General features: G+C 38.1%; 1 protein-coding gene across 3 annotated transcripts in view; it reads right to left on the bottom strand.

The window, feature by feature from the left end:
* The window catches only part of LOC134204666 (autophagy-related protein 2 homolog A), a 143,040-nt gene that overhangs the window by 1,095 nt on the left and 131,844 nt on the right, over positions 1–10,101 (bottom strand). The window lies entirely within an intron of this gene.

Genomic DNA, 10,101 nt, shown 5'->3' with positions numbered 1-10,101 from the left:
CTGTTAAGATAGAAAGATAGAAAAGCAAAGTGAATTGAGGATCAATATGCATGTGTATGGACAACTTCTACGAGGTGGCAAATGGATTTTAAATCATTTTCTTTAGTTTTCCGCCGATGAAAGATCTCGGTATACCTACTTTGGATCTAAAGAATTATTTGCATAACCTTAGACAGCAGTGTGAACTCCACAATAATATGTTGTCCAATAGAACTACGTGTTTCACAGAACAGCGGGAACAACAAATAGGTGGATCGTTTCCTGTTTATTTGTTCTGGTAAGGAGAAATGTATTCAACTAAAACATTCATTTCATTATTCGGGCGGTCAAGAGAATAAAGTGGTGCTAACACAGCACACTTGCTGAAGAAAAAGCACACCCAGAAAAGGCCCAACCAAGAGACAAAGATAAAGCAATTATTATTGATTGACGATTATAGACAGCTATAACAAAGTCCTGAAGTCCAGAAAGGCATACTGTTCCGTAACAACGGACCATAAGACTCTGTGGAGGGTAATCGTCGAAAACTTTGGAATGACACGGAAGTGTCCTTGGATTACGATTCCCTCGGATGGATGGATCGTTGGAAGTCGGCTGTATTAAGCATGATTAACACGTTAACACCTAAATCTTCTTTATTTGAAAGAATTGATTTACAAATTGATAATACAGTCACTCGTCCATTGCAAGCCGAGAACACCTCTGCACTTGCCACGAGTTAATGCGGAATTTTATTGGAATCTGGGGATTAGGTTCTATGGCAGAGGTTCGCCTTGGTTAAAAGGGTTGCCAATGTGATAGTAATGAAAGGGTGGAAATATATTCTAATTCAGCGGTACTCAACCTGAGGTACATGTACCCCTGGGGGTACCTGCGCTGGCCCTGGGGATACCTCGGACAAAAATGCGTAATGGCGGATGTTCTGAATAACTTTTCAGAACTTTTTATAGAAGTCTCGGAAACCTATGATGTTCTATACCAATCGACTCAGCTCGACGAGCTGAACAAATGTCTGTCTGTCCGTGTGTATGTGTGTGTGTGTGCACACGAAAACTGAAAAACATTTGCCACTTTTTCATACAATAATTCTTAACCGATTTTTTCGCAACAAGTTGCATTCGACTGGGGACAAACCCTAGTTGATCTCTATTGAATATAATAACGATCGGTCATTGCGTTCAAAGTTATGAAATAAATGGTGTGTTGAACCATATACGGTTGGTTGGGTGATTTACCTTACAGCGTTTGCAAGTGCCGTAATGTAGGCAATTACACTGAGGATACTGGCCGTAAGATTTTCATACGACCAAACTTATGAGAATGTTTCATACGAATTGAACTATGAAAATCGTAGGATCTTTTTTCGATCAATTCTAACTCTTTATTGGGTTTCCAACGAGACAGTTTCTCGAAGCGTCGGTGGGCGTGTGATATGAACGCACGCCTCCTAATCACGACGTCCATGGTTCGAAACTGGGTTACACTTTTTTTTTAACAAACTGAAAATATTTCATAAGATTGTCGTATGAAATGCATTCCATTAGATAATCGTATGAAAATCAATACATTTTCTTGTGGCGAAATTTCAAAAGAGAAATTGATTCTTTACCATGTTCTGAGTGTCTTCTGAAAATTTCAGCTCATTTGGAATAAAACTGATTTAGCACAAGCCGTTTCAAGTTTGCATGCAAATTAGTATGGGGAAATTTATGTTTTCATTATGCTGTTAATGACGCTTCCCTATTAAGCGCAGGTTAAAAGAAAACCAACACAGCTAAAAGGTATACTCAACAGCATTCACCCAACGAAAATCGCATGTTGAATAATCACCCCAATAATTAGTAATCGATTTTAAGACAGGTTGCGAATCTTTAGCCATGATCGTTAAACTTCTTTGAGGGCATCACTGAAATGTGCAGTCCAACATAGTAGCCTGAATTTGTGTGTGCTATCTTTCGCGCCACGAGCAGCAATGTTGCCTGTTGATGAGTTATGCAATTAGCTCCAGAAAACCACGGTATAGATTAAATTCGATTACTAATTATTGAGGCGAATAATCAACATGCAATTTTCGTTGGGTGAAAGCTGTTGAGTATTTCCTTCAGCTATGTAGGTTTTCTTTTATCCTGCGCGTAATGGGGCAACGTCATTAACAGTATACAGGTATACCTCGATTATATGGACTTTTTCGATGCAAAAAAGTCCATATAATCGAATTTTCCATATAATCGAAGCAAATTTTTTTTTCTCGAAATTTGGGTTACACGATGAAATAAGTCTTAAAAGTTGAAAGAAAATACCCATATATTGCCTTCAGTCTAATCCGCATGTTTGGGCTAATTTTATGATGACTCAGTAGATGATGATTTTTTTTATAAGAACGTAACCTTAGTAGTAGTTTCTTAGTTTCTAAGATTACGTTAGTAATGAAGACTTCGCCAAGCTTAATGTGAGCACACTAATATTCTTGTTCACGAGTTCTAACTACAGTGCCTTCCTGTTTCAGCAACAAGGCAAACACTGAGTGGTCGAGGAAGCTATATGTTCGCTTTATATAGAAGGACTGACACTTGTCCTCTTTTTATTTGATCGCAGCAAATTGAAGCCGATGGAAAATTGGCCGGATTGAACTATGGGCTCAGAAGATATGGCCAAAATCCATTTGTTTATGCAAAAATCGCGTGGAACAGTCTCTCTTTTCTGACACTTATCTTTAACAGATCTCCTTGCAACAAGTTGCGTTTGATTGATATTCTTAAAAATAATTTAAATGAATGTAAATAAGGGGTTCTATCCACGTATCAGTGTCATTTTTACAAGAACCAATTGACATGCACGTGAGCACGCACGCTGTTGTATTTTGTACAAGACTAACGAAAAACACATCGCTCACATTACACAGCATGAACGAGTTTGCATGAGCGTTTCAGGATCACGCTTTGCTGAATGGTTAAGCAGCAATTGATTTAAGAACTGCTAACTCACACTAACTGGTGGCAACATTTATTTAGACATTTAGACTGCTCGAAGATTTTTCAGTTCTTTACATTCAAATCATTATCAAGTTCGTCCAGAAGAAATAATGCCAGATTTGAAAACCATTTGAATCTTTATGTATCACATATTGAAATAAACTCTTCCAGTATCGTGGATATACTTAAAAAATCAGTCTCAGTGAGTCCAATTTGCTGGATGGCAATGCATCATCAGCCCTTCTAAACATAATTCCATTCACCAAAAGCAGAAAAGGTTGGAAGCAAAGATCTAACAGCTAAATATGGCAATCTCATCTCATCACTTGCTCCGCATACTGTCAGACTGGCAATTCACTTCACTTTTTCGTATGGCAGAGATCACTAAGAATACGCGTTATTTTTCACCACCTATTTGTAAGGTCATGGTCGTGGCTTTTGCGAATTAAAGAATAATTCTTCATTATATACAATGAAATTTGCAACATGAAAATGGTAAATCAATGAAGTCAACTGAACATATGACTCAGAGTTCACTTTCATATATAACTTCGAAAACATTCCTTGCGGGCCTTTTTTTGCCCCAATGCACCTTAATAAATATAGAATCGATGTAAAATACACTCTGAAAAATCTTCACGTCATATTTACCTGAAAACAAATGTGGTTCTCATCCACCATACTTTTCACGTAAGAGTGACCTGAATGACATGTAACCTGAACAAAGTTAAGCTTCGTTGAGTTACGTGATTTATCCGGTGAATCTGACTGGATTTTCCAGTACTAATGACGTGAAGTTTGAAAGTAGTTACGTGTTTGATCAGGTGAACCTTACGTGAATTCTACGTACCGGTTACGTGAACTTTTAGTGAAAGCTACATGAAATCAGGCAACCACTACATGGTTTGAAATATATTGCAAAATGTTTTTAATGAATACAAAATAAGTTAGTGACGCCCGCAGCCGTAAAACGGAGACCTCTTTGCATGTTGATGTGTTGAAAATCATTTGATGCAGAACGATCCCAAGCAACCAGAAGTTCAGATTTTACTTAAATTTACTCTTAACCGAACTAATTGGTTCACTATGGTTCACATCAAGTTCCAAGCATCCTTAACGGAACTTTAAAGTTCACTTAAAGTTCCGTTACATACAAAAAATTACTTAAAATGAGAGCTGATTAAGCCAAAATAGCCCTTCTTATCCGAACTTCTGGTTGCTTGGGATGTTTTTATCATTAGACAGAAAATGCTGTCATTCGGCCATTGCGCTTCGAAGTTATCGCAAAAACACTGTTGGAGAACAAATCAAAGTTACTGACGAATATCGAATAAAATTTATCAGATTTGTTGAGAAATGATGAAACTAGTTTCTTTCTCGGAAATTGCTGCTGTAAAATAATTCAAAAAGTAGTCCAAAAGTAGCTGAAATCTGGAATAACATTTCAAATTAACGCTATCGAAAAACTGTAATTTCTATCTTCATGTAGCTTCGTCTTCTTCCATATCACTACGAATCTTATAAATTTCATCCGACTTCCGTTGATTTTTTTTTTTTTTTTTTCAAAATCCCCGCCTAGTTGCACTTGATATCGCTTACTTCTGCGAAGCTTAAATATGTTTAGGTTATGTGTCGTTCATTCGTACGTGAGTGTCAAGTCAATCTTACATGAAAAGTATAATGGATGAGAACCATATTTGTTTTCAGGTAAATCTGACGTGAAGATTGTTTACAATGCAGATTTTCCGCAAATACCGAAGCTGCAATCACACGAACACAATCGCACTTAAATTGTTTACGAGTACATACAAACATATTCACCATGATTTTTAGTACAAGTTACGTGAATTTCAGGTGAACATTACTAACGTCACGTAACAATCGTCGTTTGTTCAAGACAGATCAGTTACGTGATTTTTCACGTGAATATGACGTGATGATTTTTTAGAGTGTATGACTTGCAATATTCAACATCTTTTTAAAACCTTTTAAACACGAAAAAAAAATTGGGCGAAAAAAAAGTCCATATAATCGAGGTAAAAAGTCCATATAATCGAGGGTCCATATAATCGAGGTATACCTGTAATGAAAAAATAAACTTCCCCATACTAATTTGCATGCAAACATGGAACGGTTTGTGCTAAATCAGTTTTAATCCAAGTGAGCTCAAATTTTCAGAGGACACTCAGAACATGGTAAAGAATCAGATGAGCACTGTGGAGCAAAATCGATTTTTTGAACCACCCTAATCCTCAGTGTATTTATGATGTATATCACACTAAGGCAAAACGAAGGAAATGAATCGAGAAAGGCATCGTCACCGCTAGGTAGATTAATATGGGTTTTTATTCAAAGACTTGGCATTGTACATAATAGGGGCAGTAGGGGCAATATGAACATACCGGGCAATATGAGCCACTCTCAATTTGAGCTTATTGACAAGTTTTATCATCTCAAAGTTGTATGATCTTTAAGAGAATGCTCCACATAAGCCTCAACGTGGAAACCGCATTAAAATTCAATTCAAACATGGAAATACACTTGAAAATGTAAATTTTCGCTGCATAGGCAGAATTATTATAAGATTTGAAGTTTATAAATAAGGTTTTGACACAAAACTGATTAAAATACAGGTCAAAAATGCACCACAATCAAAAGATCTATTATAATTGAAAATTGTGCACACATGTTTGTACTGATACAAATCTGAATTTATCATAAAACATTTTTTTCCCAAAACCACTCTCTACGGGGCAATATGGACATACCTGCACAGAGCAACATATTAGGTACTAATATGCGAACAAGTTCAAATTTCAGTTGCCGAATACAAGAACATTATCATCAATGTTAGATTCATTACGGATAAATTACAATATCGTATCACTGCGATCGGAACAGACAAAATAATCATAGACCAATCGTAATGTGTCTGTGCAAACGGTGAAGAGTGGCAAATCGGTTCGGTCCGCTGTTACGCGGCTTATTAATCTCTTTTTGTATGGAATACACTAAACTATTGTAGGAATATCATATTCATTCACATTACGACACTTTTGTCTCCCAAAAGAACGTTTTGGATGGGATGGGATGGGTCCATACTGCCCCAAATGTTGGCCCATATTTCCCCATATATTAGGAAACACACATTAGAAACAACACAAACAAACAAACAACAGTGCATTCCAACATTTTTTAACGCATTTTTCATCGTTCGTCGACGTAATATGAAAGGTAACACTCCCTAGTATAAGTCAACTACATTTGAGTGACGAGTTTTTTAGCTTTTCAGCGCTTTTCGTAACGATTTCCTTAGGTGGCCCATATTGCCCCGATCACCCCTATGCATCAGTTGATCGAAGACTTTTGAATCCTGCTTATCCCAAGCATAGTGTATGAAGGGCAGTGGGAACAAAAGATCAAAAGGACAAAACGTCGAATAAACAAATTTTGAAAATCTTCAATGAAATCTACCAATCTACAAAATGTTGAATAATATGTTAGGAATATACTGCCGCTAACCGCAAGTCGAGCACATCTGTATATAGAGGCTCATATACAGATGTGCTCGACTTACGGTTAGCGGCAGTATATTTCTGAACTAAAATCAAGAATCTGAAGGCGAAAGCCTCTATTTGAGAAAGCCCTTTTTCTGGAAAGCTCAGTAGCTTCATTGCAAGTGATTTTGAAGCATCCTTTCATGAGGCTTGGAAGCCTCCTTTCAAGAGGCTCGTAAAAATCCCTTCAAGAGGCTCAGAATTCTTCTTTCAAGATGCTCGGAAACCTCTTTTCAAGAGGCTTGGAAGTCTCCTTCCAAGAGGCTCGAAAACCTCCTTTCAAGAAGCTCGGAAGCCTCAATTCAAGAGACTCAGAAGTCTCCTTTTAAGAGGCTCGGAAGCCTCCTTCCAAAAGGCTCGGAGATCTCCTTTCAAGAGGTTAGGAAGCATCTTTTCAAGAGGCTTAGAAGTCTTCTTTTAAGAGGCTTGGAATTCTTCTTTCAAGAAGCTTGGAAGTCTCCTTTCAAGATGCTCGGAGACCTCCTTTCAAGAGGCGCTCTTTAAGAGGCTTGGGAGCTTCCTTTTGAACAAAAACTTTCCGTACCAACATTCTATAGATTCATCCGTGTCCACCGATCTAGTGGAGCAATTCGGTCCTAGTACTACGCTGCAAGGTCTGAAAGCAAGAAGATATTGACTGACGGATATTGAGATATTAACTTCAGATTTTCTGATGATCCTCGGACACCGGCATAAGCAATGCGATGTCCCGATGCGGAACAGTGGCAGGCCGCCATGGATGAGGAGTTTCATGCTTTGATGGATAACGAGACCTGGGAGCTAGTTCAACTACATCCGAACAAGAAAGCCATTGGATGCAAATGGCTGTTCAAAACGAAGGTCGATAAGAAAGGCGCCATCGTACGGCTCAAGGCGAGTATCGTAGCACAGGGCTTCACGCAAAAGTATGGCACCAACTTTGACGAAGTTTTTGCACCGGTGGCAAAACAAGTTACGCTAGCCGGAGTCCATAGTTAAACACGTTGATGTTAAAACGGCTTATCTGAATGGTGATCTGGAAGATACTATTTACATGCGGCAGCCATAAGGGTATTCTACCGGCAATAACCGGATTGAAACAGTCTGCTCGCGTGTGGAATCGAAAGGTGGATACTATTTTTAAGCCATGGGGTTTGAGCAGTCCAAGCTAGATCCATATTTGTACTTGGAATGTGGAGAAGTTTAGCGTCCAAAAACAGTTTTTGAGGACAATCAGAGCTGTATCAAGCTAGTGGAAAGCGATAAGATAGAGCAGCGTAGCAATCATATCGAGACAAATATTTGTTTGCGTACCTAAGGGATCTACAAGAGAAAAATATTATTAATCTTCTCTATTGTCCAATGGAACATATGCTAGCCGATCTACTAACGAAACCTCTTCAACGAGTTCGCTTAGAGAAATTGCGAATGGAAATAGGCTTGCGTCCAGATCTGTCCGAGGAGGAGTGTCAGAACAAGTAGGCGTCATGCGTCCAGTCCGACGACAAACCAATCAAAATAGGCTAAGCTTTAGTTTATTAAAATAAATTTGTTAGTAGTAGGTTAGTAGGCGTTTGGACTGAAGTTAACATTTTTCATTCTCTATTCAACTGTCAAAGTAAGTGTATCGGTCAAGGTAAGTGTGTCGGTTTTGGCCACCTTAGTGCCTAATTTAGCCAGCCCTGAAAAATACATATTTTACAAAAAAAATACCGATCAGTTTCAACAGTGAAGGAGCGTGAGGAATATATCTCCTGTTAGATTTCTTTATTTTTGGAATTATGCGAGAAATTGGCCAAATTAGGAACAAGGCCAAAACTGGTTCAGTTCCCCTAAGTAGTTGTCTTTCTACGGCAGTAAACTAAGAGGTTTTGAGCCCAGAAAATTTTCACTGAAAAATGTCAAGTACGAATTCTGAAAAAAAAATGGTGGAAGGGAGGGTGCGGTTCGCACAAGACGAGAAATTACTCAAGTGACCCACTACGACCTTTCCAACTTACCATCGATTGAGAGACTAATCGGACGAGAAAACTGAAATACTTGGAAATTCGACGTGTAAACTTTCCTAGAACTTGACTTATGGGAAGTTGTGAAGCTCACCACTGTTGCTGAAGGACAAGCTGCCGTTGATGCAGTGAAATACCGTAAAGCTCGTGCGAGGATAATCCTTCTGTTAGATCCAGTGAATTATGTCCACGTTAAAGATGCGAAGACAGCCCGAAAAGTATGGGCGACGCTGAAGAGAACGGTCTTACTAGACGCACCTAGACGTGTTGCTTTATTGCGGAAACTTATTACGGCAAGTCTTTCGTCGTGCGATTCTATGGATTCCTACGTCAACGACATCATTTCGACTGCCCATCAACTACGTGGTGTAGGATTTGAAATTTGGGTCGAAACACTACTACTAGCTGGATTATCAGAGGAATACAAGCCTATGCTGATGGCGCTGGAAAATTCCGGTATTCCGATAACTGGTGATTCCATCAAGACGATGTTAGAAGTATACAACGGTGTTTGGACAATGAAATTGAATTGCAATATCCCGATTTCAAAAGCATACAGTTACTAACTCCCGTAACTGTGTGCTTATCGAAATGGTCAGTAAAGATATTGCATCGCGCTACCAGTTGGGGCACAACTGGAAGAGAACAATGGTTTGCGCGGATAAAGAGTTTCGCATTCCAGTATATATCGATTGCAAAGCAGTGATTGTGCGGGTACATGATCTGCCTCCGTCAATGAATGATTCGACTATTCAAGATTACATGTTAAAGTTTGGTGAAGTAATTTCTATTCGGAGTGAGACTTGAAATCATTCTTTTCCCGGCATCTCGAACGGTGTGCGCGTGCTACGGATGAATTTGCTCCACCACATACAGACTTTCATCACCATAGAAAACGAAAAGTCAATGTTCTCGTGCTTTAACCAAACTATATTTTGTCATGAATGCGAGGAACCAGCTCATCCGAGTAGAAAATGTACGAAATCACAAAATAAAATTTCAACGGTGACAACGACAGTACTGCAATCAACCGACGAGTTTAACCAAGCCGATTTCCCCCAATAGACACAGAAGCGAAGACCGTACCTATTGTAAACAGCGATCCTACAACTGAAGAACGGCATCATCAAAACGAAGAGGACTGGACCGACATTGAAGACAATACCCGGGTAGAAGAAAACAGCAAAATAATATCAAATTTTACTATTAATATATGAATAACTGAATAGCAAAATCTGCTATTAGTTTGTTTGATATAGTTGCTAAAATAGCAAAAATAATAACAGACATTGCTCTAGCAAATAACTCATAAATAACTCATTTTGCTATTATAATAACAAACCAATAGCAAAATATTTGAGAGAAAGAAAATATCAAAATCAGTTATTGCGCATATGCTGAGAAATTCCAAATGATAAATGAATAAAAACAAGTGCTATGATTGTAAAATGTGTTCGTTATTTGTTGTTCTACTCCTCCTTACAATAACATATAAATAACTTATTTTATTATTATAACAAAATTTGTTGTTGAAATGTTATTTTATGTTATTTAAGAATAACATAAGAATAACTAAATCTGATATCA

This window comes from Armigeres subalbatus, chromosome 1, assembly GCF_024139115.2.
Source record: "Armigeres subalbatus isolate Guangzhou_Male chromosome 1, GZ_Asu_2, whole genome shotgun sequence".
Classification (NCBI taxonomy): Eukaryota; Metazoa; Arthropoda; class Insecta; order Diptera; family Culicidae; genus Armigeres; species Armigeres subalbatus.
Note: the sequence above shows the minus strand (reverse complement) of the source record. Positions and strands in the feature narration are given on the sequence as shown.